Genomic DNA, 23,079 nt, shown 5'->3' on the forward strand with positions numbered 1-23,079 from the left:
TATGACCAACCTAGACAGCATATTAAAAAGCAGAGACATTACTTTGCTGACAAAGGTCCATCTAGTCAAAGCTGTGGTTTTTCCAGTAGTTCATGTATGGATGTGAGGGTTGGACTATAAAGAAAGCTGAGTGCTGAAGAATTGATGCTTTTAAACTGTGATGTTGGAGAAGACTCTTGAGAGTCCCTTGGGCTGCAAGGAGGTCCAACCAGTTAATCTTAAAGGAAATCAGTCCTGAATATTCATTGGAAGGACTGATGCTGAGCTGAAACTCCAATATTTTGGCCACCTGATGCAAAGAACTGTCTCATTGGAGAAGCTGGGAAAGATTGAAGGTGGGACAAGAAGGGGATGACAGAGGATTAGATGGTTGGATGGCATCACTGACTCAATGGACATGAGTTTCAGTTGGTGATGGGCTGGGAAGTCTGGTGTGCTGCAGTCCATGGTGTCACAGACAGTCGGACATGACTGAGCGACTGAACTGAACTGAGAGTATGACAGTAAGTGTATCTTAGCAGGTCTTTGAAAAGGAGTATCCAGACAAAAGAGCTTAGATAAATTCAAGAGATACACCAAAAACCCAATGAGGATCCATCAGAATTTCTAGAAAGAGTTTATCATACTTACAGGCACTACTCTGATGCAAACCCTGAGGCCTCAGGGGTTTGCAAATGAGAATGGTAAACATAACCTTTACTGGACAAAGCTCCCCAGACATAAGAAAATCACAAAAGTTAGATGGTCCATTTGGAATGACCCCTTCTCAACTGGCAGATGTTGCTTTAAAAGTGTTCAATAGCATGGAACAGCAAAAGAGCCAGAAGATGGAAGACTGAAAGCCACATTACCTGGTGGCAGCTATGGATTCCCAGAGGGCAAGTAACCTGAGGAGAGGTGAACCACCGTGGGGGAGGGAACAACGCGCTTAGTGTAAGGAGGGCACTGGAAAACAGACTGTCCTTGGCTAAGGAGTAACAAGGAAAACAGTAACAGACAGGAGCCTGTCATGCAGTAGAAAGAGATAACACTCTGATGATGCCCCAGGAGCCCCGGGTACCTGTGACAGTGGGGACAAGCTGACTGACCTTCTGATAGCTACAGTGCAGCGTACTCTGGTAAATACCAAGATGGTGCAGAGAACGACTCAGTCCATCCTGGTCACAGGAGTTTCTGGAGAGGTGCAAAGCTGTTCTTTCTTACAACCTCTAGAATGCCGATTAGGGGACCTCAGCCTCAACACAGTTCCTTATATATGCCAACATGTCCAACTCCTCTTTTGTAAATTAAATGCACAAATAACTTTTTCACCAGAAGAGCCTGACATCAGCATCCTGTTGGGGCACCCAGTAAGCAGGCAGATGACACTTGTGGACACTCTGGAGAAGGAGACTGATTCCCCCTCCACAGGTATACAAAAAGGTAAGGCAGGAAGTGTGGACTGACAGCACCCCAGTGAAGGCCAACAAACATGTGGCCAATACAAACCCTGTTAAAAAAGGGACACTGCTGGGATTCCCTGGTGGTTCAGTGGTTACAAGTTGGCACTTTTGCTTCAGTGGCCTGGGTTCAATTCCTTGTGAGGGAACTTAGGATCCTGCACATTGTGCAGGACAGCCCAAAAAAAAAAAAAAAGGACACTGGGACACCTAATTTAAAACAATACCTTCTGAGGCAAGAGACCCCAGAGATAATTCAGACAATTCTTGAAACATTGGCTTACCTGGGACTAATTAAACCTTGTAGATGCCTATGTAAAACCCCTATCCTCCCAAAGAGCTGAACTCAGCAGTGGACAAATCATTGTCCAAGACGTGTGGGCCATTAGAGAGACAGGCCTAGATTTGCAGCTGTAGTAAGTAATCCATATATGTTCTGCTCAAAACTACTGGGGGAGGGGAAGGGGGGAACTACTGTGGGACAATACTCCTGGTTCTCAGTTCTGGACTTGAAGCATACTTTCCCCTGCATTCCTACTGCAGAAAAACCACTACAGTTGTCGGCTTTCTGGTGGCAGGACCCAGAAACACAGGGAGTCCAACAGTACTGCTGGACAGTGTTGCCTCAAGGACTGAAGATTTCCCCTACCTTGTTCAGGGAAATGTTGGCTAGGGTTCTTATTCCAATGTGTGTGGATGACTTGCTCCCAAGAAGTGAAATGTCTACAAAATAACCCTAAGAAGCCTGAACTCGGCCAGTTGTGGATGGACTGGCTCCCAGAAGAAGGCTCAAGTATGTAAGCAACAAGTCATGTACCTGGGTTCCATCCTCTGCCTGACAGAAAATAGGCAACTGCCGTCTTGGAAACACCCAGGACACACAGAGCAGAGGGGCTTCTGGGGAGGGCAGGATTCTGTTGAATTAGGATCTCGAACTCAGGCTTTAAAAGGACATATCTTGAGCTTTTTACTTGGGCAAAATAGCACCAAACAGCCTGTGAAATGATAAAAACAAGGTTAGTCTCGGCGCCAGCTTTGGAACTAGCAGACTTAAACCTTTCACACTGTAGGTCCATGAGAGACAAGGCATAAGTCTCAGATATTAATTCAAGTTCCGGGGAACACCCCTCGGCCCACTACTTACTTCTCAAGTAAAACAGACTGTTCAGGGTTTTCCTCTAGCCTTCGAGCTGTAGCAGCTCCTTGTGCCAGACTTCCGGAAGCCGAGCAGTTCAGCCTGGGGTGACCCACCGCTGTGTACGTCTCTCACCATGTCCTTTCTTCAGACTTCCCTGGTAGCTCAGTTGGTAAAGAATTTGCCTGCAGTGCAGGAGACCCCGTTTGATTCCTGGGTCAGGAAGATCCCCTGGAGAAGGGAAAGGCTACCCACTTCAGTATTCTGGCCTGAAAGATTCCATGGACTGTACAGTCCATGCAGTTGCAAAGAGTCGGACACAACTGAGTGACTTTCACTTGATTTCATGTCCTTTCTTCACTGGAACAAAAAGGGGGCTACTGGCTGACTTCTGGGAGAATGGGGAAGTACCAAGCCATTCTCTTAGGCAATTCCACTCTAAAACCTCAGGTCACTTTCCCCCTAAATCCAGCGTCACTGCTCCCAGCGGCTGCTACACAACCCCCTGAGCATGACTGCCTCGAGCAGACAGGGCTCGACACACAACCCTTGGCTGACCCGGATGTGGACCTGTTCATGCATGGAAGCAGCTTCATCAACCGAGGCAGGGGACGTATTCGGTATGTAGTGAAACCCCTTTGTGTTTTCTTGCCACACAGCCTACAAGATCCTAGTTCTCCAACCAGGGATCAAACCCGCACTCCCTGCAGTGGAAGCAGAGTCCTAACCACTGGACCGCCAGGGAAGTCCTGTGGTACTAACCCTTGAAAGGTGGTAGAAGCAAAAGCCCTGCCCCCAGGGAGCTCAGCTCAGGAGGCAGAAATCACTGCTCTGACAAGAGTCCTACTGCTGAATAAAGGCATGTGAGTGATACGTACAGAGGCTCCTGCTCTGCATTCTCTGTGGTGCCTGCTCACAGGACCATCTGGAGAGAAGGGGGCTCCTTGCTTCAGGCAATAAAGACAGAAAACATGCTTTGAGATCCTGTCACTATGAGAAACCATCCACAAGCCCTCACTTGTGGCCTGAGTGGACTGTCCAGGCCACCAGAAGGGTGAAATTCATATAATCCAAAGCAACCAGTTAGCTGACCAAGCTGCAAAGGCAGGCGATTCTCAAGACATGAGAGGGTCACTGCAGATCAGTTTGTCAAAATACCAGGTGGTGTATCCAGAAAAGGAGTAGGAATTCACTCCTGACCACACCATGCCCGGGGGAGTTGTGTGCACATGGGACTGTCCTGACTACTGAGGCCCTCTTGGACACCATGCCACACCACACTGTAACAGCACCCAGACCAGGAGAGATGCCACAACGGATTCACAAGTTCATAATGGAGCCTAACCTGCGGAAGACCATCCAGCGAGCCCCTCCAACTTGCATGATTTGTGCTAAAAATAAAGACTGCTGTTAGACCTCCCCAGAAGGAAACCCAACACAGTAACCTGGGTCGCCCAGGACTGGCAAGTAGACTAAAGTAAATCAAGTTGGTAAGGATAGAGAAAAGAGACAACAGTAGGTGATTAAATAGTTAATCCCACTAGGGGATTGTAAGTAAAGAAAAAAGTATGGGAGACTCCTGTAAGTTAATGATCACTCAAGAAAGCAGGTTTGCTCAGCAACAAAACCATGTGGCAAAGGCACAGGACCTGCCCCCAAACAATAAAACAGCGGTGGCATGAGCCCCACATCCTGCACGGTGGGCTCAGTAAGTTAATGACCCCCTAGGACATGCTTCTTTGTGTGCACTAAAAACAATAAGGAAAAGGCGACATTATGCTGAAACCTGAGATGATTTACTGAGTTTTTGTGCATTTCCATTGAGCAGTCTGAGAGACTGCTCCAAAGCAGCAGTGGGGAAAGTCAATATATAAGGTTTTGGTGAAGGGGAAGTTCAATACCATGAAGCACTCATTTTACAAAAGGTTTTTTGTTAGTCATGAGGATCTGATGTCACTATGAAGGGATTTAGTGCTTCTCTAGATATGAGGAGATGCAAGGATTGAGATCATAAAGTTTGTTCCTAAAAACATCCGACTGTCTACAGACCTTATCTACCAGAGTCCCTGGAGCAGAGTGCCTCCCTCCACTCTGAAGTCCCTCCTGAGCTGTTGCACGTCAACAGCTATAGCAGAATGGGGTTCAGTCTCCGTGGAGGCAGAGGTTAAATGCCTTTGCCGTGCACTGGTTGGCAATGCCCTTCGTAAGTGCCAATTTGTAGTTGACATGGCCCTCTTGTGGTCATACATCTGATCACGTTTTGGGGGGCATTTCATTAACATTTTGTCTCACATTGCTGGAAAGGCTCGTTCCCAGTTCTGAAGAAGGCTTTTGCTGACAGGTCACTCGATGTACTATGGACTAGGTCTCCATAGTCAAAGATCTCTGCAGACCTATCTTCTAGTTATGGTCCAGGAAAGTATTCCCTCTTGTTGCATCTTCCCATATCTCAGTCCAATTCAGTCACTCAGTCGTGACCGACTCTTTGGGAGTCGGATGCTGGGCCTCCCTATCCGTCACCAACTCCCAGAGCTTACTCAAACTCATGTCTATCATGTCAGTGATGTGATCCAAATATCTTGTCCTCTGTCCGCTTCTCCTCCTGCCTTCAGTCTTTCACAGTGTCAGGGTCTTTTCCAGTGAGTCAGTTCTTCCCATCAGGTGGCCAAAGTATTGGAGTTTCAGCTTCAGCATCAGCCCTTCCAATAAATATCAGGACTGATTTCTTTTAGGATTGGCTGATTTGATCTCATTGCAGCCCACAGGACTCTCAAGAGTTTTCTCCAACATGACATTTCAAAAGGATCAATTTAAAAAAAAAAGCATCAATCTTTGGCGCTCAGCTTTTTTTATAGTCCAACTCTCACATCCATACATGACTACTGGAAAAACCGTGGCTTTGACTACATGGACCTTTTGATAAAGTCAACTCTCTGCTTTCTAATATGCTGTATAGGTTGGTCACAGCTTTTGTTCCAAGGAGCAAGTGTCTTTTAGTTTCATGGCTACAGTCACCATCTGCAGTGATTTTGGAGGCCCCCCACCCTCAATAAAAAATTTCTCACTCTATTGTTTCCCCAACTATTTCCCATGAAGTGATGGGACTGGATGCCATGATCTTAGTTTTCTGAATGTTGAGTTTTAAGCCAGCTTCTTCACTCTCCTCTTTCACTTTCATCAAAGGCTCTTTAGTTCTTCTTCACTTTCTGCCATAAGGGTGGTGTTATCTGCATATCTGAGGTTATTGATATTTCTCCCAGGAATCTTGATTCCAGCTGGTGCTTCCTCCAGCCCAGCATTTTGCATGGTGTTAACATGGTGTTTGGCATTCTACATATAAGTTAAATAAGCAGGGTGAAAATACACAGCATTGATGTATTCCTTTCCCGATTTGGAACCAGTCTGTTGTTCCGTGTCTGGTTCTAACTGTTGCTTCTTGACCTGCATATAGATTTCTCAGGAGGCAGGTCAGGTGGTCTGGTATTCCCATCTCTTTAAGAAATTTCCACGGTCTGTTGTGATCCACACAGTCAAAGGCTTTGGCGTAGTCAGTAAAGCAGAAGTACATGTTTTCAGAAACGCTTGCTTTTTTGATGATCCAGCAGATGTTGGCAATTTGATCTCTGGTTCCTCTGCCTTTTCTAAATCCAGCTTGAACATCTGGAAGTGGAAATTACACCAATATCTGGAGTGACATTACGATCACCGATCACATATCAACTGCTTCAAGTCCAGTCATTATTTTTGTTGGAGGCTCATACACTTGGTTCGGAGAAGGCAATGGCAACCCACTCCAGGGTTCTTGCCTGGAGAATCCCATGGACGGTGGAGCCTGGTGGGCTGCCGTCTATGGGGTCGCACAATGTTGGACACGACTGAAGCAAGTTAGCAGCAGCAGCAGCATATACTTGGTTTTACAAGAAACAATACTCTTGTGAAACAGGCCAAGTACAAATAGTATAGCTAATAACATTAGTGGAATTAAAAGGAAATATTTTAGCCATGAGCCTCCCACACCAAACCAGTTTCCTAAAAGATCATCAAGACTAGGGAATGGGTCACTTAAAGCAGAAATCTGATTTTTCATATGGTTCATCAAATGTGTTACATTAAAGGATTTATCAGGTATGAAATTATAGCATTCACTTTGAATTGTAGCACAGATATCTCCCTGAGATGCTGTAAGGTGTCAAGGGCCTTGCAGTTGTGTAGCACTGCCTTTCTCATCATAGAGATCTCAGAATTCAATAGGCTAATAGCCCAGTTACTATCATTTAAAGCTTATGAAAGTTGTCAAGGCTTCGAAATGGCAAATTACATCCACCAATCCCATTGAAGGTACACACACAAAAATGAAAATAGCTGCTAAATGGTCATGCCAGTAGAATACAGATCTTTGACCCATTGGGATCATACCAATGGTAGATTGGTTGGGGTTACCTCTAATTTGTTGTGTATGACCTTAAATTCATGGGAATCCCAGGCTACACCTTTGTATCCATCCCTGTAGATGTCAAGGCCATAAATTAGTGCCACAAATCCACTGAGTTCCATACCAATCACTCTCTCTAAGGGTAATAATAGACATAGTTCATAAAGCACCCAGCCTTGTCTCATAATTACCAGGTTGATCATTTTTAGTATGATTTAACTGTTCCCAACATAGAGGAGCTTTTAAACTTAAATGAACCATAGCCTGGTTGTTAACCATATAGATCCATCCCATAATTGTGGGAGCTTTCCTTTTGTAGATGAGAGGTTAATTTTAATACTTAGCTCATCACTCTCATTTTGAATGACCTTAAGAGAAATTTGAGTTTGAATGACCCTAAGAGAAAACTTAAATCTATGGCCAGCATCAGAGCAGGTATTATTAATTGGCCAGGTGAGAGGATCCCATCTAGTAATATCATGAATAGACAGAACAGGACTGAACTCTCATCTAAAATAAATTTCCTAGGGGTTATCCAGTTAGAGCCCTGGAGAACAGAACTCCACCAAGGTAACCCAGAATTACTAGACACAGATAATTGGCCACAACCCAACAATTAGATTGAGTTATAAACTAGCATAGAATTGTACCTATGATAGAAAACATTTGATGGATACACACAGGTCCAAGGAATCATGAAAACATGATAAATGATCATACAAGTCAGGTGAGCATCTTGGGCAAGCTGTCTACTTCTGATGTCATCGTCTTCTAGTGTAGTGCAGTTTCCTCTGTTTGAGCATTGCTTTAAAGTGCATTTGAGGTCAGCAGGCTTCTCTATAGACTAGTCCAGCTTAGGGGCCTTTGGAAGTGGGAATTAATCTAAGAGTCAATTTCCCTGCAATTTCACCGTGCATTAGCTGGTTAAGATACCTATAAAAACGTCCTTCCATCCAGGTTTGAGACAGATTCTCAAATTAAGTCTTTTTCCAGTCTTGGTTGCAGGTCATACATGAGGCATCTGACCTTCATCCAAAGATAGATTACTGAGATAAGCTTCAGAAAGAAACCTAGAGTGTCCTTTAATAATTCAATTAAATTTTACATTAATATACCCTAACAGCAAAGAACTATCCAGGAAATGAGTCTTAGTAGATACAGACCTCCATTAACAAACTGGGATTTAACATTCATTGAAACATCTTTTTCTCCCTAAAATCACCATCATTTTTACCAAATATAACCAAATTAAGACTTGTTTGTAATATAGGTCTGGTCTCAATAAACTTGGCCTGATGATTTATATAACCATAATTGATCATAGACTTTTTTGCTTTGTTGATACTTTCTAAAAAATTTATTTTTTAATTGAAGCATAATTGATTTACATAATTTTGTTGTTTTCTCTCAAACCTCAACAGGAATTGCTGAGATTTGTATAGTCTCAGACTGAACTTTTGAAATAAATTATTCAGCGCTACGAAAGTCAAGCCACAGACTTATCACAGATTTATGTGAATTACTCCTATCACAAGGACTCCAAAAATTCGTTAAGATTTCTGTACCTGTTAGTGAGATAACCTTCCTAACTTATTTGGTAAAGTTACTGGAAACTAAGAGTGTCCAATCTCTGAAGGTTTCAGTTCAGTTCAGTCACTCGGTCATGTCCGACTCTTTGCGACCCCATGAACCACAGCACTCCAGGCCTCCCTGTCCATCACCAACTCCCAGAGTCCACCCAAACCATGTCCATTGAGTCAGTGATGCCATCCAACCATCTCATCCTCTGTTGTCCCTTTCTCCTCCTGCCCTCAATCTTTCCAGCATCAGGGTCTTTTCCAATGAGTCAGCTCTCTGCATCAGGTGGCCAAAGTATTGGAGTTTCAGCTTCAACATCAGTCCCTCCAGTGAACACCCAGGACTGATCTCCTTTAGGATGGACTGGTTGGATCTCCTTGCAGTCCAAGGGACTCTGAAGAGTCTTTGCCAACACCACAGTTCGAAAGCATCAATTCTTCAGCGCTCAGCTTTCTTAATAGTCCCAACTCTCACATCCGTACTTGACCACTGGAAAAAACATAGCCTAGACTAGGCAGATCTTTGTTGGCAAAGTAATGTCTCTGCTTTTTAATATTCTGTCTAGGGTGGTCATAACTTTCCTTCCAAGAAGGAAGCGTCTTTTAATTTCATGGCTGCAATCACCATCCGCAGTGATTTTGGAGCCCAGAAAAATAAAGTCAGTCATGGTTTCCAGTTTCCACTGTTTCCGCATGAAGTGATGGGACTGGATGCCATGATCTTAGTTTTCTGAATGTTGAGTTTTAAGCCAGCTTCTTCACTCTCCTCTTTCACTTTCATCAAGAGGCTCTTTAGTTCTTCTTCACTTTCTGCCATAAGAGTGGTGTCATCTGCATATCTGAGGTTATTGATATTTCTCCCAGGAATCTTGATTCTAGCTTGTGCTTCCTCCAGCCCAGCGTTTCTCATTATGTACTCTGCATATAAGTTAAATAAGCAGGGTGACAATATACAGCCTTGACGTACTCCTTTTCCTATTTGGAACCAGTCTGTTGTTCCATGTCCAAGTTCTAACTGTTCCTTCCTGACCTGCATACAGGTTTCTCAAGAGGCAGGTCAGGTAGTCTGGTATTCTCATCTCTTTCAGAATTTTCCAGTTTATTGTGATCCACACAGTCAAAGGCTTTGGCATAGTCAATAAAGCAGAAATAGATGTTTTTCTGGAACTCTCTTGCTTTTTTGATGATCCAGTGGATGTTGGCAATTTGATCTCTGGTTCCTCTGCCTTTTCTAAAACCAGCTTGAACATCTGGAAGTTCACGGTTCACGTATTGCTGAAGCCTGGCTTGGAGAATTTTGAGCATTACTAGTGTGTGAGATGAGTGCAATTGTGCGGTAGTTTGAACATTCTTTGGCATTACCTTTCTTTGGGATTAGAATGATAATTAACTTTTTCCAGTCCTGTGGCCAAAGCTGAGTTTTCCAAATTTGCTGACATATTGAGTGCAGCACTTTCACAGCATCATCTTTTAGGATTTGAAACAGCTCAGCTGGAATTCCATCGCTTCCACTAGGTTTGTTCTTAGTAATGCTTCCTAAGGCCCGCCTGACTTCACATTCCAGGATGTCTGGCTCTAGGTGAGTGTGAGTGATCACACCTTCTTGATTATCTGGGTCGTGAAGATCTTTTTTGTACAGTTCTTCTGTGTATTCTTGCCACCTCTTCTTAATATCTTCTGCTTCTGTTAGGGCCATACCATTTCTGTCCTTTACCGAGCCCATCTTTGCATGAAATGTTCCCTTGGTATCTCTAATTTTCTTGAAGAGATCTCTAGTCTTTTCCATTCTGTTGTTTTCCTCTGTTTGTTTGCACTGATCACTGAGGAAGGCTTTCTTATGTCTCCTTGCTATTCTTTGGAACTCTGCATTCAAATGGGTATATCTTTCCTTTTCTCCTTTGCTTTTCACTTCTCTTCTTTTCACAGCTATTTGTAAGGCCTCCTCAGACAGCCATTTTGCTTTTTTGCATTTCTTTTTCTTAGGGATGTTCTTGATCCATGTCTCCTGTTCAACATCCAGAACCTCCATCCATAGTTTATCAGACTATCTGTCTCTCAGTTCTAGGCCCTTAAATCTATTTCTCACTTCTACTGTATAGTCATAAGGGATTTGATTTAGGTCATACCTGATTGGTCTAGTGGTTTTCCCTACTTTCTTCAATTTCAGTCTGAATTTGGCAATAAGCAGTTCATGATCTGATCCACAGTCCGCTCCCGGTCTTGTTTTTGCTGACTGTATAGACCTTCTCCATCTTTGGCTGTAAAGATATAATCAATCTGATTTCAGTGTTGACCATCTAGTGGTGTCCATGTGTAGAGTCTTTTCTTGTGTTGTTGGAAGAGGGTGTTTGCTATGACCAGTGCGTTCTCTTGGCAGAACTGTGTTAGCCTTTGCCCTGCTTCATTCTGTACCCCAGGGCCAAATTTGCCTGTTACTCCAGGTGTTTCTTGGCTTCCTACTTTTGCATTCCAGAAGGGTTCAGATAGAAAAGAGAAACATTTCAATTTGTGTATAAAATATAATTTTGCCAAATTACTGTCATAATTAGTTTCAGGGGAAGGTTTTTTTTCCTTACACCTGGAAAACACATATTCAAACAGTAATTTTTCAGATAGAAACCATAAAAGTTATAAGCATATTCATCAGTCCTTCTGTTAAGCTTTGTGAAGTCATCAGGTTTTTCATTAGAATCCTTACCCAGTTTATGCGAGGAGCCGGCCTGACTGCTCAGGCTCCTTCTTGGCCCTGAGAGAGATCAAGAGGTCCCTCTCTGTCCCGCCACCCCTGATTTATTAAAGTGCAGGTTGGCCTTTCTTACCTCCCTCAAGGAAATTGCTGCAGCGACCTTTTACCCATTTTCCTGACTCTGATGAGATTGTCAGGCTCCTGTGTATGGTTTATGTCTAGGTAATCTTTAACTGATTGTAATCATACTAAGACGCCAGTGCCATGCTTTGCTAGTCTTAAAGAGTTGAGATAAAATTCCTGAGCGAAATCTAATGTCTGCGATTCTGCACGTATGCATGTCTTTGAACTAAATTTAGTGAGTCCTGTTAGCATATATATGTATGTTACCCCTCAATAAAGTTGTCGGTTGTCGGCTTCAGCCAAGAGCTGGCTCCGTCCCTCTCAACCCCATCTTTCTGAGTCTTTATTTCTTAGGTATTTCGGCGATTGCATCCGTGACCAGTTCGTTTGCCGGCAGGCTCCGGCAAGTTTAGAAACTGGTATTTATCCAAAAGTCCTTTCTATAAATCTTCTTGAAGAGGAAGCATTTTTGCAAAACTTGGTTAGTGTTATGACAATATTTTGAGATAGTAATTAGAATTATGCCTGATAACATTTTACCCAAACATATCAGAATTTTACGAACGCCATGTAGTTTCTAGGATATCTATATTAGTAACATTTACCATACAGTATAACCTGAGACTTATTACTCACTTGACAATATTTCCCATGTCATTCTGTATAGAAAATGAGCCTAATTAATGTAATATGTCTCCTTGGGGTATTTCAGGGGCCCTCTGAAGCATCCCAAAGTTAGCTAGAAATAAAGTTCTTCATTACAATGACTTAGGAAGTTTTGTCAACAAGTATCAAAAAGGTTTAGAACACTCAGTCAGATAGGATTATAGGTCATTGTGAAACAGTCCTCTTCATATAGCCAAAGTAACAATAAAAGATTTCAGAACAAATCATTTAAGAGATAAAGAAACTTAAATCTGTTATCAAAGGCAGTTCACCATCTGAAGAAAAGGTGTCATCTTAACAGACAGAAAAGCTAAATTCAAGTTTTGCAACAGACAGAAAAGTGAAATTCAAAGCTAAATAAGTTTTACTTTATTAAAAGGCAAACTTAATTAAATTTATTTTACACTTATTTTAAACCATGTACAAAACTCACTTCTCATGGTTCACTTTTCACAAACCTTATCACTTTCTGTACCCATTACTTTGTTCTTCCATCCTGAAAAGCCACCTGTAAGTCAGGCTTACTTCCTTTTCCCTTCACAAAATGCAATTCCATTCCTCATACCTTCTTTACCGAAAACACACTTTCTACTTTCCTGAAGCAACCAAGAATTGACTTTTTTTTTTTTTTTTTTTTTTTTGACAAGTTGGTCCATTTTTAATACTGAATCAAAAGAAGCTGTTTTTGGCCTCCCAAAATGCCCGTCCCTTTTTACTGAGATTAACATATTTCAGAATGTTAAGTAAACAGTTGCTGTAATTGGGTAGTTTCCCCAGGTCCATCCTCCAGGAACTGCCGGCATTATCGGCAGTGCCACCCAGTCTTCAAGGGGGATATCAGCCTGGATCTGCTCTGTAATTATTGCAGAGCTCCAATTTGCTTTAGCCGTGTCAACAGTTCCCCTCTCTCATGCATATTTACTAGATCAGTGGATCCACCTATGCACTCTTTACCGATGAAGACCCGAGGTACCGTTCTGGCTCCTGTGAGCTGTTGCAAGTAATCTTGAACCTCATTGGTGTCCCGTTGACTGTGATATTGACAAATTCCAAACACCCTTGTTTGAAGGGCAGTTGGCTGAGGAGCTCCTGAGTCCCTCTGCCCGAAGGGGCAGGTGGGCTTGATGAACACGACCACCTTCCCAGACTGGATCTTGCTGTTCACGAATGCTTGAGCCATGCTGCCTCCCCTGGGAGGACACCTTGACTGCCAAGGACTGACTTTTATATTAACATTTTTTAGATTGGTGAACATAGATACCAGTGGTGATTTCTAAAACCTTTGCGTTCTTAGAACATTTTAGGATGGCACGAAACAAAATGAGGGCAAAATGAGGACTGTAGCCCAGGAGGCGGCATCTCAGATAGCTCTGAGAGACTGCTTCAAAGCGGCAGTGGGGAAGGTAAATATAGAAGGTTTTGGTGAATGGGAAGTTCAACACCATGAAGCAATTATTTTGTAAAAGATGTTTTGTTAGTCATGAGGATATGATGTCACCATGAAGGGATTTAGTGCTTCTCTAGATAGGAGGAGGTACAACGATTGAGACCATAAAATCTGTTCCTAAAAACATTTAAAAAAAAACCCAACTATCCTAAAGACCTGTCTCACCAGATTCCCTGGAGCACAGAGTGCCTCACTCCACAGTTTTTGAAGGTCAACAGCTATAGCAGCATGGGGTTCAATCTCTGTAGAGGCAGATGGCAAATGCCTTTGTTGTTCAGTCATTGGCAATGCTCTTGGTAAATGCCACTTGTAGCTGACAGGTGTTTGCTATGACCAGTGTGTTCTCTTAACAAAATGTTAGCTTTGCCCTGCTTCATGCTGTACTCCAAGGCCAAACTTGCCTGTTACTCCAGGTATCTCTTGACTTCCTACTTTGGCATTGCAGTCCCCTATGATGAAAAGGACATCTTTTTTTGGTGTTCTCTGAAATCTGTAGGTCTTCATAGAACTGTTCAACTTCAGCTTCTTTGGCATTAGTGGTTGGGGCATAGACTTGGATTACTGTGATACTGAATGGTTTCGGCCTTGGAAACGAACAGAGATCATTCTGTCGTTTTTGAGATTGCACCCAAGTACTGCATTTTGGACTCTTTTGTTGACTATGATAGCTACTCCATTTCTTCTAAGGAATTCTTGCCCACAGTAGTAAATATGATGGTCATCTGAATTAAATTCACCCATTCTGGTCCATTTTAGTTCACTGATTCCTAAAATGTTGATGTTCACTCTTGCCATCTCCTGTTTGACCATTTCCAATTTACCTTGATTCATGGACCTAGCATTCCAGGTTCCTACACAATACTGTTCTTTACAGCATCGGACTTGACTTCCACCACCAGAGACATTCATAAATGTGCGTTGTTTTTGCTTTGGCTCGGCCTCTTCACACCTTTGGAGCCATTTCTCTGCTCTCCTCCAGTAGCACACTGGGCATCTACCAACTTGGGGAGTTCAGCTTTCAGTGTCATATCTTTTTGCCTTTTCATAGTGTTGATGCTAGCAAAGTAATGCTCAAAATTCTCCAGGCTAGGCTTCAACAGTACATGAACCAAGAACTTCCAGACATTCAAGCTGGATTTAGAAAAGGCAGAGGAGCCAGAGATCAAATTGCTAACATCCAAAAAGCAAGAGAACGTCAGAAAAACATCCACTTCTGCGTCACTGACTACACTAAAGCCTCTTACTGTGTGGATCACAACAAATTTTGGAAAATTCTTAAAGAGATAGGAATACCAGACCACCTTACCTGTGTTCTTGAGAAACCTGTATGCAGGTCAAGAAGCAACAGTTAGAAACAAACATGGAACAATGGACTGGGGACTGACCAGGGCCTGCTGTGTGACCTGAAGGAGATCATGGGGTGAGTGGAGGTGCCCCCTGCTGCTGTGTGTATGAGGCCTCACAGGAGGGGAGTGTGATCTGAGGGAAAGTGTCGGAAAGCTCCCGTGTTGGTCTCTGTACCGGAATTGACTGTCCTGAGTCCTTCCTGAGACAGTGGGCACAGGGGACTCTCTGTTCCTCATGGTGAGGGCTCCCCTGAGTGTGTGGTTGGGGCTCAGGAAGGGGGCATGTTGACCCAAGCATTAAAAAGCTTGTTTTCTACTTTCATGATAGAACTATGAAGACTCATGAACGAACAAGCCCAGAAGAGGAAAGAACAGGAGTCAGGCATGGCGCTTTCTTGGGTAAAGTCATATTCTCAGTGGATTCTCAGGCTGCCTTCCTGAAATGCCCTTCTCTGGACTCCCTAATCATGTCTGACTCTGGAGTGTCCTGTCTGACCTGTACATGCACACTCACCCCCGGCTTTCCCTTAGGGCCTTTGGTCTCCACTGAGGTCCCACCTCCCCATGACCTGTGACCTGGCCCTTTTGAGGAGGCTCCCCTGGGCACCATCCTGGGCAGGGCTGCTCACCCATGGGTCTTGGTGCTGTTGGGCAGCAGGGACTGTTTAGGGCCCATCTGGATGTGCTGTCTGCTCTCTGTCAACCAGGGTAAAGACACTGTATGTGGACCTCAGGTATTAACATGTACAGTACACGGTAGAATCTGCAAAAGAGGCCAATGAGGGGAAATCAGTTCTGACTTTTTATAGAACATTTAAAACTAAATGAGCACCTCCTTGAAAACTGAAGTGTTTGGGAATGGAACGGAACGTTCAGAAAGAGATGTCAGGGCTAGGGAGTGTTTTGTTACACCATCTAATTTAAACTGTAAAATCAGGTTTACTAATTTTTTTTTCTTTCTTTTTTGACCACATGATGCAGCTTCCAGGGTCTTAGTTCGCTGAGTAGGGATCGAACCTGAATCCCTGCAGTGGAAGTGAGGGATCTTAACCACTGGACCATGAGGGAGTTCTCCAACTTTACTGATCTTGATGAAAGGTTGCTGCTTGAACGAAAGGACACCGGGATTCTTGGCCTCCGGAGGAGAAGAATTCAATCCGGGGCCAGAGACAAGGCTTGAGCTCTCAAAACTTTCGTTCAATAAAGTTAATTATTAAAGTATAAAGGAGATAGAGAAAGCTTCTGACATAGGCATCAGAAGGGGGCAGAAAGAGTACCTGCCTGCTAGTCTTCAGCTGGATGTTATATAGTCACTAGCAGTCTGTTAATGAAAGAAAGGAATGTCTTAAAACTCAGAATGGCACCAGGCCCCTCATCCATAAGATGCATTTTGGGATAATCTTGGAATCAGATGATTCATCCCTGTGCCATAAAGCAATTGAGTTGAATCTTGTAGAAGGGCAGGTTACCATACAAATAGTTTCATTTACATAGATTAGGGGAACAATGTCTGAGTATAACATACTGGTTTGTCAAGTAGGTTCTGAGCCATTAGGCAAAACCGACTTGAAGGCATAATCTGGGGTAAATGCATAGTACATTAACATAGCTTAAGACAAACATTTCCATAAGAAAAATGCATTGGTTAACTCAAGGTTTGAGAATAGTTAGCTTCAGGTGAAACCAGGTGTCATTATGGCAACACAGTATTTTAAGAGAAACCTTTTAAATTTGTATAGAGAAGGGAAAAAAATATCCCTAGTTTGTTTCCTCCTGGGGCTTAAGAGAGATAAAAATGTCTGACACTTGCAGCCTATTTCCTCCATTTGGAGACCCCTGGTCTTCCTGCCTGTTACCCTCTCATTGATTCAGTATTTTCTTAATGGAATAAAATAATTAAATTTTGGATTTTAGTACAAGCCTAAAATTAAGGATAAAAATCACATCATTATTTTTAAAATGTATTTATTTCCTGTACTGTATCTTCGTTGCTTCAGTGTCTTTTCCTTGGTTCTGGCGAGTGGTGACCACTCTCTAGTTGCGATGTGAAAGCTTCTCATTGCAGTGGCTTCTCTTCTCTTGCAGCACAGGGTCTAGAGCACGCTGGCTTCAGTAGTTTCACCTCCTGGGCTCTAGAGCTCTGGCTCAGGAATTGAGACTCACGGCTTAGTTGCCCTCAGCATGTGGGATCTCAGACCAGGCAACAACCCACATCTCTTGCATTGCCAGTGGATTCTTTACCACTTACCCACAGGGAGTCCCACATATTTTTAAATACAGGCATTTTAATAAAGATTAGAAGAAATCTTCTGTATGTTATTTTATGCTTGTATTACTTTTATTTTTTTGAACTAGAATAAGATAATGTTGAGGAGTTCACTGGTGGTACAGTGGCTAAGAATGTGCCTGCCAATGTAGGGTGCACGGGTTCCATCCCAGGTCCAGGAAGATGCCTCAGAGCAGCTAAGCCCATGGGCCACAACTACTGAGCCTGTGCTCTAGAGCCCGGGAGCCATAACTACAGAAGCCCGCACTCTCTAGAGCCTGTGCTCAAAAACAAGAGAAGCCACTGCACTGAGAAGCCCATGCACTGCAGCTGCAACTAGAGAAAGCCCACTCACAGCAACGAAGACCCAACATAAGCAAACTTGTTGACAAAGCTACTGAATGAAGTAAAATGAAAGCATAGAATGGGAATGACTCCAACATTCTTGCCTGGAGAATTCCATGGATGGAGGAGCTGGTGGGCTGCTGTCAGCGGGGTTGCAAAGAGTCTGGCATGAGTAAGCAGGTAAACACAACTTCCACACACAGCAGATTGAGCTCTGAAAAACAAATCTAAGCGTCTAACTTTCCTCTTGCAGATTCTTCAGAGACTTCCAGTAGCTTTTGGAATAAAGTCCTAAATCCATAGATCTTGCATAAATTAGCCTCTGCTTGGCATCACCCCATTTACATTTCCTGTGTCCCCATCACAGTGGCTGACTTTCTGTTCAGTAAATATCTTCCTGCCTCAGAGCTGGCACTCAGGCTGTTCTCTCTGCTTGCAACAGTCTTCCATTTCCCACCTTGCCAATCCTAAGTGTTTCTTCCTCACAGAGACCTTGACTGATTTCTCAATGTAGGTTAAGACTTTCTGTTTAATCTTGTCTTAGCACCGGGCCTGTGTCAGAGTGCTTATTTCGATAGTAGTGTTAAAATTGTGGATGAAATTGGCTGGCTGGCTGCTAGATTGTAAGCTCCGTCATGTTCACTGCTGTATTTCAAGTTTGATGCGCAAAGCTGACGCTAAATGAATTTTGATATAATGAAAGAAAAAAAATAAAGATAACTCCTCTTGTTTCAAGCAATTGTGTGTTTACACATGCATGCATGAATGCATGGATATGTAGCTCCATGGTTTTATTACAAAAACATCATCTCATAAATAATGGTGTATGCTTTGTAGCAGTTTCAGTTGTTGTCTTAAGTGTATTTCATGGCGTTAAGTTTTTTCTGCATCATCACATGAATGATGTAAATTGTAGCAAGATAATCGACATTGTGTGGGTTGCGATGGGAGAGGGTGTGACCCTGTATCATGACCATTTATGCTGTTCTGTTGTATTTCAGCTTCCTTGAACTTGTTTCAGATATTGTCAGGGAATCTCTGTGGATGCTCTTTCCTTCTCTGGTAGTTAACTAGTTGATTCTTTAGGTTCAGTTGTCACTCCCAACCACCTGAGCTCAGGTGCTGTTGCCTCATTTCTTAACTGTTTGATCTGAGCGATTTCCTTTTTTTTTTTTTTTTTGAGTGATTTCTTAAAGAGACAGAATTTACTCTTGCCACAGCAAGTAAGGAGCACGAGCACTGCAACTGCAGCGTAGCCCCTACTTGCTGAAGTTGGAGAGACGACCAAGCAGCAGCGAACACTCCCCTGAGCCAAAAGAAATGAGTACACCAATGTATTAAGAATAACAGATACATTTATTAAGGAAAAGAGAGGTTGTTTTCTGGAAGAAGCCACAATATGTGGCATTACTTGTGAGTAGGAATTTCTATTTCTGATCTGAACATTATCTCCATTCTTGTGGCACAAGGAGGAAGACCCCTGGATTGTGGAGAATGAGGTGCTAATAGCAAAAATCCAGATGAGTGGGAAAGTATCAACAGTGTGATCACAGGTCAGCTGTCACAAGGACAGAGAGGAAGCCACACCATTCATGGGGTTTGGGAAACTCTCCAAGGGGGAGAGTTCTGTGAGAAAACAGATGTTTAATGTTTGTGAGTCTCACAGGAGGTTTTTCTTCTCCCTAACTGACGGCTCTGTTCTTCGACATGTGAATATACCTCCAGTGGAGCTGTAGCGCCCACAGAGATGAAGGTGAGGTCTTTGTTTTTGGCCTGTACTGGGTCTTTTGTGCTGTGTGGACTTCTGTCTGTTGGAGACGAGTGAGGGCTACTCTGTAGTTGTGGGGAGCATGGTTTCTCAATGTGGTGGTTTCTTTAGTTGTGAAGCATGGGCCCTGGGCACACGGGTGTGAGTAGTTTTGCCATACAAGCTCACTATCTGTAGTTCATCAACTTATTCTCCGTGACATGTGAGATCTTCCCAGAACAAGAATCGAACCCATGCCTCCCGCATTACTAAGCAGATTCTTACCATGGAGACACCCAGGTGTTAGGGAAATTAAATAGTCTTGTTTAGGCTTCAAGACAAAGCAGTGTGTTCCTCTGACCTTGCTTCTAACCTGCATGCAAACTGCCCTGAGTGTGAATGTCCTGACTGTCTCCTGTGAGTGCAAGGCTTGCAGCAGCATAGATAAGATAGGGCACAAATCTTGAGATTGTTCAGCCTTTGCAGGGGCCCTTGCCAATCAAGCCCCAGAATTAGTGCCATCCAAGTTGGCTCCTGGATCCTCCTCTCTGCCTACCGTGAGGTAAATAAAGGTAACTTAAAACTGTCTAAAGAGAAGTTCAACTGGAGGAAGAATTACGCGATTTGTGAGGATGATTATCCATATTACAATGTCACATTATATTTTGGCTGATCAAATCTTCACTTTTTAAGTTGACTCTCTTTAGCTGGCCCACAGCTCCAATAGTGTCCCCCACTGCCCTTTCTCTCTCCATTCTCTGTCCTGCTGTGGCCTTTCACCCCTCCCAACCCCCCTCCTCCCTCTCCATCAGCTAGTCCCCTTCTAAAGGCCCCTGTCTCTCAGGGGGAGGGGGAGCCCAGGTTTCCCCACTCTTGCAAATTTGTTTGCCCCTTTAGAGTCTTCTGATCAAAGACCCCATCTTCCTGGAGGGACATTCCAAGATTTTTATCAGTCCTTCTGGCCCTGTTATCACAGTCAATTTGAGCACTATTCGATCTGTATTTTAGCCATAAAGGTATGACTATAGAAAGGAAAGATAACTTGTTTGATACAGGATGGCCATGATATTGTTTAGACTCTGGAGAAAACTGGTTAAGATGAATTTTTTTTTCTTTGAAAGTGCAAAACCATTTCTTTTTACATGTGGAATTAAAAACAGCAAGCTTGTTAAAAAGGCCTACCCCCCCACCCCCGCCCCCGAAAGCTTAAAGTTGACCTTTGCCAGGGCTTCCCAGATGACTCTAGTGGTAAAGAACCTGCCAGCCCTTGGGGGAGACATAGGAGACGTGGTTTGATCCCTGGGTAGGGAAGATCCCCTGGAGGAGTGAATGGCAACCCACTCGTGTATTCTTGCCTGGAGAGTCCCATCATGGACAGAGGAGCCTGGTGGGCTAGAGTCCATGGGGTTGCAGGGAGTTGGACAGGCCTTAAGCGACCCTGCATAGCATGCAACCTTTGGCATGTCCTTGAAATACGTAACCCATTTTCCAGAGATTTCAGTCTTGGGCAAATTAGAATTTTAAACCACGGGGCGGGGGGTGGGATGAAAAGGGTGAAAGAGACATTTTAAATCTCAAGCAGGAATGCATGAGAGCTCTCATGTCTGTCAATTTGCACTTATGTTTGTCTCAGTTTGTGTCTTTGTCTTTGGAGAATATTGCTGAGGTTAATTTGTAAATGAGCTTTAATTCAATTGTTTGTTAAAAGAAAAAGTAAAGCATTTGAAAATCAAACTATTGCAAGAGAAATTAACCTAAATGAATTTCAGGTTCATGTGAACTGGGAAATATTCAATATTAAATATCTAGTATTAATGTTTGTTTGCTAATCTAATTAAGACATGTCTTGAGTCTTCAACATTGTCTAATACTTTTATTGTACCTAGGTTTAATGTTAAGTAAGTTTGTCAACACTTAAAGTAACCTGAGCGAAGAAACTTTTAACGACTGAATGCAAATGCAGTTGGAGCTTTTAGATAAACTGTGTTAGGAATGATTATTCTTTAGATATGTCTGTGTAAAATAGTCTCTCCAGATTTGAGTAACCTGAATTTCTAGGGTTGTGATAAACTAAGTGATGAAAGTTCATTGAATATCTAGGTCATTTCCAATAAAATAAGATTCTGAAACACAGATTACTGAAAACTCATTTCCTCTTACAGACAAACTGAAGAGATTTTTTTAATGAATACGTTTGGTGCCACCCTGAGATGTTCTCTATAAGAAAGCAAATATTCTTAGACATTATCACTGGTATTTATGTTCACCAGTCTACAAAATGCTAATATAATGGACAGCTCATGGTTGCTTAAGGAAAGTAAGACGTGTGTTTTTAGTAAGAAAGGGATAAGAAATGTGGGCCAATCACCTTGCTTTGTCCCCCCTGGTTAGTTTGTCTCAGGACCCTCCCCTTGGCTACACAGGCTACACAGGCACACCCTGGATCTTGAAGTAAAGTCTTCTCAGAGGAGCATAAAGCATTTTTCCTGGAATGCTCCTCCGACTTTTACCTCCAAGGAGCCTTTCTGCACTGGTGTACCGTGTCTTTTATCAGACAGGGTTTTTCTTTTCTTTCTCCTTGCCATGATTACTCCCTTAAATTAAGAGACAAACTGGCTGTTTACCCTGTTTTTGTTGGCTGTAAATTCCTCAACCTGAGCCCACCTATCTCTTATCTCAGGGCATGCAAAGAGGAGGGTAGCTGATTGTAGATGTCCAACCTGCAGCCCATCCAACTCCTACCTCAAAATTACATTTTATTAAGGACAATGGAAAGTACTTCTGACTTACAGATGGCTGTTTCTAAATGAACAAAGTGATGCTTTTAAGAAAAGAGAGAGGTTTCATGGAAAGTGGACTCCAAGAAAAGAGGTCCCAAAAGGCAAGGTCTTTTTTTTTTCCACTTTTATTTACTTTCAAGAAGTTTAAATCCTCAAAAATATGGAACACTTCACGAATTTGCGTGTCATCCTTGCGCAGGGGCCATGCTAATCTCTGTATCGTTCCAATTTTAGTATATGTGCTGCCGAAGCGAACACAAGGCAAGGTCTTTATATGTTCTGCAACAATCTGCCATTTGACTCCTGTCATTTTTGTTGCTTGACTTTGGGTTGCATGTGATGAGGTGTTTCAGAGGAATTTACTTCCTCTTGTCCCCCTTCTGTGGTAATTCGTGCTGTTAGGTGGCATAGACTGTTGCATGTTTTATAGAAAAAATCAGAAGTTACTTTTTTATTTTTTTGCTGTGCCACATGGCAGTCTGGTTCTTAGTTCCCCATTCATGGATGGAATCTGTGCCCCCTACAGTGGAAGCACATAGTCCTAACTACTGGACCACAGGGAGTTTGCCTCAAGGGCTACTCTTGCTTCAAAGATATATTTACTTCCTGTCATGCTTATTGTGACATGTCTCTGTCTACATTACATCGTGTATGTTGTTATTTTACATTTCGTTCCCAAGAGAATTCTCTCTGACTCTAGTTCACAAAGTTTTCCAATCACATTCCTTTATCTTCATAACAGTACATTAAAAATTTATTTAAAATTTATTTGTTTTTATCTGCACCGGGCAGTTGTTGCTTCAGGGGCTTTTCTCTACTTGCAGCGAGCAAGGGCTACCCTCTAGTTACAGTGCATGAACTTCTCATTCTAGTGGATTCTCTTGTTGCGATGCATGGTCTCTGTGTGTTTGCTCAGTAGTTGTGACTCCCCAGCTCTAGAGCACAGAATCATCACTTGAGGTCTACGGGCTTAGTTGTTCTCAGGCATGTGGGAATTTCCCGGATCAGGGATCAAACCTGTGTGCCCTGCACTCGCAGGCGGATTCTTTACCTCTGAGCCACAAGGGAAGCCCCAAAGCTTGTTCCTTTG

At 43.0% G+C, this 23,079-nt stretch overlaps 1 long non-coding RNA gene, 1 other non-coding gene and 1 pseudogene across 2 annotated transcripts; 1 reads left to right on the forward strand and 2 right to left on the reverse strand.

Moving 5' to 3' along the window:
• The first annotated feature begins 96 nt into the window (after positions 1 to 96).
• On the forward strand, positions 97 to 3,544 carry LOC139033639 (uncharacterized). The gene is made up of 2 exons (XR_011486166.1): positions 97 to 1,422; positions 1,983 to 3,544. It is a non-coding gene; the product is annotated as an uncharacterized lncRNA (long non-coding RNA).
• A 9,349-nt stretch (positions 3,545 to 12,893) lies between these two features.
• On the reverse strand, positions 12,894 to 13,238 carry LOC139033635 (glutaredoxin-1 pseudogene; annotated as a pseudogene).
• Positions 13,239 to 22,143: 8,905 nt separating this feature from the next.
• Positions 22,144 to 22,247, reverse strand: LOC139033642 (U6 spliceosomal RNA). Its single transcript, XR_011486167.1, has one exon. It is a non-coding gene; the product is annotated as a U6 spliceosomal RNA (small nuclear RNA).
• Between the last annotated feature and the right edge of the window lie 832 nt (positions 22,248 to 23,079).

The sequence above is a fragment of the Odocoileus virginianus genome, unplaced genomic scaffold (assembly GCF_023699985.2).
Source record: "Odocoileus virginianus isolate 20LAN1187 ecotype Illinois unplaced genomic scaffold, Ovbor_1.2 Unplaced_Scaffold_24, whole genome shotgun sequence".
In the NCBI taxonomy this organism is placed as follows: Eukaryota; Metazoa; Chordata; class Mammalia; order Artiodactyla; family Cervidae; genus Odocoileus; species Odocoileus virginianus.